This window comes from Neomonachus schauinslandi, chromosome 3 (assembly GCF_002201575.2).
Source record: "Neomonachus schauinslandi chromosome 3, ASM220157v2, whole genome shotgun sequence".
In the NCBI taxonomy this organism is placed as follows: Eukaryota; Metazoa; Chordata; class Mammalia; order Carnivora; family Phocidae; genus Neomonachus; species Neomonachus schauinslandi.
Genome location: NC_058405.1, coordinates 139,900,662 through 139,906,661, shown reverse-complemented (window position 1 = coordinate 139,906,661; position 6,000 = coordinate 139,900,662). Strand labels below are relative to the sequence as shown.

General features: G+C 37.8%; 1 protein-coding gene across 1 annotated transcript in view; it reads left to right on the top strand.

Moving 5' to 3' along the window:
- The first annotated feature begins 357 nt into the window (after window positions 1-357).
- SESTD1 (SEC14 and spectrin domain containing 1) overlaps window positions 358-6,000 on the top strand; it is a 111,214-nt gene continuing 105,571 nt past the window's right edge. Inside the window, exon 1 of the mRNA XM_021702792.1 lies at window positions 358-414. The gene's annotated coding sequence lies outside the window, so the exon portion shown is untranslated. The remainder of the gene's footprint in view (window positions 415-6,000) is intronic.

Genomic DNA, 6,000 nt, shown 5'->3' with positions numbered 1-6,000 from the left:
AAATATATTGTCTTCACCATCAGTTCTTTGCTCAAGTTTCCCAGTCACCCACTGGTTTATATAGCTCAGTTTCTAGTAGATTTCTTAAGAAGAGCTCATGGGCACAGTTTTCCCTAGTTCTTGCATATTTAAAGTTTTTTAGTAGCCTTGATACTAGAAGGACAGCTTGGCCAGAAATAAAATCCTTGGTTCACACTTATGTTTACAATGTGGTCTTGCAGTGTATATTGTTTTTGAGAAGTCTGTTGCCAGCCTTAATTTTCTTTTTCCCTTTTTTTTTTTTTTTTTTTAAGTAGGCTTCACACTCAGTGTGGAGTCCAACTGAGATCAAGACCGGGGCTGAGATCAAGAGTCAGACGCTTAACCAACTGAGCCACCCCAGGGGCTCCTACCAGTCTTAATTTTCTTGTCCTTGTAAGTTATTTCACCTCTTTGCTTGGAATACCTGGTCTTATTTTTCCTTTTATTTTTTTAAGTCTTATTTATGTATATATGTATGTATGTATTTATTTATTTATTGAGAGAGCATGCACACTTACAAGAGCATGAATGGGGGGAGGGGCAGAGGGAGAAGAGTAGAGAGAATCCCCAGCAGCTCCACACTTAGCGCAGAGTCCAATACGGGGCTCTGTCTCAGGACTTTGAGATTTTGACCTGAGCCAGCATCAAGTGTTGGACGCTCAACTGATTGAGCCACTCATGTGTCCCTTTCGTTTTATTTTTAAAGTCTAATAGTTTTACTGGAATTTATCTTAGAGTTTATTGTAGCAAGTCATTTCTCCCTGCCATCTAGTGGGTCTTTTGTTTCTGAAGTATTTTGGATTATAGTTTTAAATATTAGTTCCATTCCAGTGTTTTGTTTTTCTTCTTTAGGGGCTTCAGTTACGCATAATTATATCTTCTTTGTCTATCTTCCATATCAGAAACTTTCTATTTTTACTTTATTATCTTATTTTCATTCTCTTGTTTCTTTTACTATTTGCTCTAGTGTGTTTTATTAAATTTTTATTTGAATTTATTGTGAAGCACCATATAATTTTGTGTTCAATCCTGATGTGATTTTCTTTTTCTTTTCTTTCTTTTTTTTTTTAAGATTTTATTTCTTTGCGGGGAGAGAGAGAGAGAGAAAGCAAGTGTGTGTGCATGAGCAGGGGGAGGGGAGGGGAGGGGTAGAGGGAGAAGCAGACTCCCTGCTGAGTAGGGAGCCTGATGTGGGGCTCCATCTCAGGACCCTGGGATCATGGGCTGAGCCGGAGGTAGACGCTTAACTGACTAAGCCACCCAGGCACCCCTTTCTCTTTTGTTTCTTAACTGAGTTTAGTCATCTCTTTTTTCATATCTTTTTGCTTTTGTTATTTTTTTTTTTTAGGTCTTTAAAAATTTCTGATTCAGAGTGTTTTTTCATATTCCAAATGCCCATTTAAAGAGATATAATTCAGTTTGGGATGTTTATTAAAGTTTTCTGCTTCATTGTTGTTTGGGGGGTACTTTTCATCAGCTTAATTTTTCTGATTTCATTTTTTTTTTTTTTTTAAAGATTTTATTTATTTGACAGAGCAAGAATGAGAGCAGAACACAAGTAGGGGGAGTGGGAGAGGGAGAAGCAGGCTCCCTCTGAGTAGGGAGCCCGATGCGGGGCTCGATCTTAGGACCCTGGGATCATGACCTGAGCCCAAGGTAGACGCTTAACAACTGAGCCACCCAGGCACCCCGATTTCATTTTTTATAGTAGTTTTGTTTAGATTAAGATTGCTTATGCCTCTGCATTTCTGTGAGCAAGGCTCATGTTTTAGGGGGATCTTATAAAAAGAATGCTAAATCAAGAGTACCCTCTCTGTCACTGTAGCAAAATATAGTTTGTTAGACATCTTTATTTCTTCTTGTAGGGGAAAGGATTGTGTGTCTCTCAGTTTTCCTTAGTGGTAGATTGCTGGGAGGTGTAAGAATCAATCCTAGGAAAGGGCTCTGGAAGGGTGATAGGTGTGGTCCCTTTAATTTTAAGTGTTGAAGCCTGTGTAATGAGCTTAAGTTAAAAGGGGGATTTAAAGAAAGAATTCTGGCATATCACCGGACACAGAACTGCAGCTGGGCCCTCTTGAGGTACTGAAACCGTGGTGAGAGGTAAAGCAACTTGTCACAGATAATAAGGGACAGAGTCAGGATTTAACCCCTTGTCAGTTTGACTTTAGTCTTAATCATGACACCCTGCTTCCTCTGCTTGTTTTCAGGAGCTTCATAAACAGTATTGAAGTCATTAAAAATGAGAAGTGCTGCTTTGTGCCTCCTACCTAAGTGGTATGCTTTGTACTAGAAGCACTGGTCAGTTTACGAAAGCCCTTTTAAACTTCAGTCACTTTTTAAACAATCGCCATTCTTTCTCATTTTAAAAATTTTGATTTGTTTAGTTGCTGTTGTCACAATCTCATATCTATTTTTTTTTTTTTAAGATTTTATTTATTTGAGAGAGAGAATGAGAAGACAGAGAGCATGAGAGGGAGGAGGGTCAGAGGGAGAAGCAGACTCCCTGCCGAGCAGGGAGCCCGATGCGGGACTCGATCCTGGGACTCCAGGATCATGACCTGAGCCGAAGGCAGTCGCTTAACCAACTGAGCCACCCAGGCGCCCACAATCTCATATCTAGAGTATAATATTAGATGATGGCAGAAATTACATTGCCTCAATTATTAGGAATATTTGCTAGTAGAGGGGCGCCTGGGTGGCTCAGTCAGTTAAGCGTCCGACTTTTGGTTTTAGCTCAGGTTGTGGGATTGAGCCCCATATAGGGCTCTGCACTCAGTGTGGAGCCTGTTTGAGATTCTTTCCCTCTGCTCCTCCCCGCTGCTTGCGCTCTCTCTCTTTCTCTCTAAAATAAATAAATGAAATCTTAAAAAAAGAAAGAAAGAAGGAAATATTTGCTAGCAAAAACTTCTTTTTGACTGTCTAGAGGAATCCGAGAGTTTTCCTCTATGGTTCTTTCGTGAATTTTACAAATCAGATAATCTGCTCAGTGAGATGTGGGTGCTAGAATCAGTAGCCATCTAAATATTGCAAGAAAGAGCTAGGAGCTGGAAAGTATTTATAGATATCTTAAAGTGAGAAAGTGAGTGAGTTGGAGGAGGGGATGATGGTGAATATTATAATAAAAGTGAAGATATAATTCAGAAAATGGAAAAATGTTCATGTTATATTTAGTGATTTTTTCCCAAGTGTTGAAATATAGATAATGAAAACTCACTTAGGATCTAAAGGTAGTAAAGTTAAATAAGTCGGTTCTAAAAGCCAGAAGTTAGAATGGGTTGTAGCATAAAGATGGCTTTATAAAAGTGCCTCTCTCCATTCATGATCCTGATGGGCCAGGTCCCAAGATGTTTCAGTAAAGGTTCCTGAACTATGTAATTTAATATTCTGCTCAAAGTAAATGCATGCTCTATTCATAGTGCTTTGTCAAGTTTAAGATTATGTAAGATTGTTTTCTTACTCTTTCTCCTGTTTCCTAATTATTCTGCCCAGTGACTCCTAAATGAGAAAGCCATGGTGGGATCAGGAGAAGGGAGTTAATTCAGCAAATACTGTGCATTGGTCAAATCCAACACATACTTTAGATTTCAGAAATAACCTTTTTGGTTCTTTTGACTATGTAGCTAAAATAAATTGTTATTAAATTTGGAACTGTACTTTTGACTGTTGAAATGTGTTACATGCGAAACCTTTGGACTCTGTTTTAGGGTTAAACAATATATTTAATTGATTCTTCACCTAAGAGATCTGCCTGTCTTTGACCAGCCACTGCTCTTCACACATTACAGTGAATGCCTATTGTGGACATACGCTTTTCTTAGTAATTTATTCACTTCAAAAAGAGTATGATATGGTGATGGTGGTAGAGGGAGGGGGAGACTGCTGAGGAAATGACCCCAGTCACAAAGTAAGAAAGACCTGAAGAGACTGGGAACAAAAGTTCTCCAGTGCCAACAAAGCAGCAGAAGCAAGGATTCTGCCTTCCTGCCTGCTTCTTTTATCTTCTGGTTCTGCCTCTGGCAGAATTGGTCTCCTCCTCCTCAGCAGTTTTACATGAGGATCAAATACTCAGATCTTTCTCCATAAAAGGTTTTTAGAATATGATGATGAATATGTGAATATTTTAAGATTATGTGTAGTCTATTTTCTGTGTCTTCTTGATTTTGAAATGAAATATTGCTGAATGAAAAAATTTTTTAAAGGATTGTAGCTTCCTCTTTTTATGGTATTGGCATGTTAAATTGAGTCTTTTTAATTTTATTGTAGGCATTTTCAAGCATACAAAAACAGAATAGTAAAGTGAACCACTGTTTATGTATCCTCTGCTTTCAACAGTTATCAACACATGGCCAGTTTTGTTCCATGTATGCACCCCCATTATCGACGTAAATCCCAGACATATTTCATTTGCAGATATTGAAGTATGTTATTAGAAGAGATTCTTTTTTCCTTTTTTTAAAGATTTTATTTATTTATTTATTTTTAATTTTTTTTAGATTTTATTTATCTGAGAGAGACAGACAGAGATAGTGAGAGAGAGAGAGCACAAGTGGGGAGGAGAGGGAGAAGCAGGCTCCCCACAGAGCAGGGAGCCCGATGCGGGACTCGATTCCAGGACCCCAGGACCACGACCCGAGCCGAAGGCAGACGCTTAATCAACTGAGCCACCCAGGCGCCCAGATTTTATTTATTTGAGAGAGAGAATGAGAGACAGAGAGCACAAGAGGGAGGAGGGTCAGAGGGAGAAGCAGACTCCCCGCTGAGCAGGGACCCTGATGCGGGACTTGATCCCGGGACTCCAGGATCATGACCTGAGCCAAAGGCAGTCGCTTAACCAATTGAGCCACCCAGGCGCACTTAGAAGAGATTCTTAGCAAATATAACCTTCATGTCATTATATTTAAAATATGAGCAATTCTGTTTGAGAGCTGTTAAAGACCTTTATTCATATTATAATAAAGGTTACTACATTAAACAAGAGCATGAGAAGTAATGTACTTAGGCCTTGGACCCAGCCTTAGGTTTAAATGCTAATTTTGCTATTTGTGAGCTACATGACTTTGGGCAGGGTAACCTCTCTCTTCATCTCACTAAGCCTAGTTTCCTCAACTGTTAAATGGTGAAAACACTACTTCTAACAGGATTGTTGTGAGTTAGAAATGAAGCAATGAATGCACAGTAATTAGGATACTGCTTTACAGAACATTCTAGTAATGTTACTTATTGTTATTTTTATTTGGAGGTATAAGGAAATACATAGGCAACTAATTTAAGATTCTACCTTTTCAGGATAGGTGTTATTTTAAAGTGACTTGCATTCAGTTTTAAGCCTTTGATATTTAGGGCTTACAGAACAGTCTTAGTATTAGTTTCGTTCAAAGGCACATTTTATACTTTTCTCAAAAGCAGTCTTGATTTGTTTTAAAACATGATACCATTGAAAGGAATAATTATTTAACCTTTAATCAAACCTTGGATGTCTTTATGTGTGTTGGTATGAAAACTTTGAGATACCCTAAGAGGTAAGACATTTAATTTATAAATCTCTCCTTGTAGGTTAAAAGTAAAAAGCAAATCTTAGTCCCCTTTTTAGTACCAATTTATTTAGGGTAGTAGAAAGTTTGGGTATCTATGAACATAAAAGTGGTATCAACATTATTGCTTATACTCTTCTTTCTTCTCTCTGGTTAATCCACTTAATCTTTATTCTTACTGTTTGACCCAGCCAGAATATACAGTATTGAACAAAATTTGTCTCTGCAGCTAAAGTTCTTTCATAGCAATGTGTTTTATTTATAGTGGAAGTTGGGGATAAATTGCTCAGCATATTCAATTCACTTTACAGACTTCCTGGAACATACTGCTTACCTATTTTTAGTATTTACTTTTTAATACTTAAACTGTATATTATTTTCATCCAGATTTCCCTAATCTACAAAATGGGCAATTCTTTTTATGTTTTAAGTTATTTTTTGACAGCTT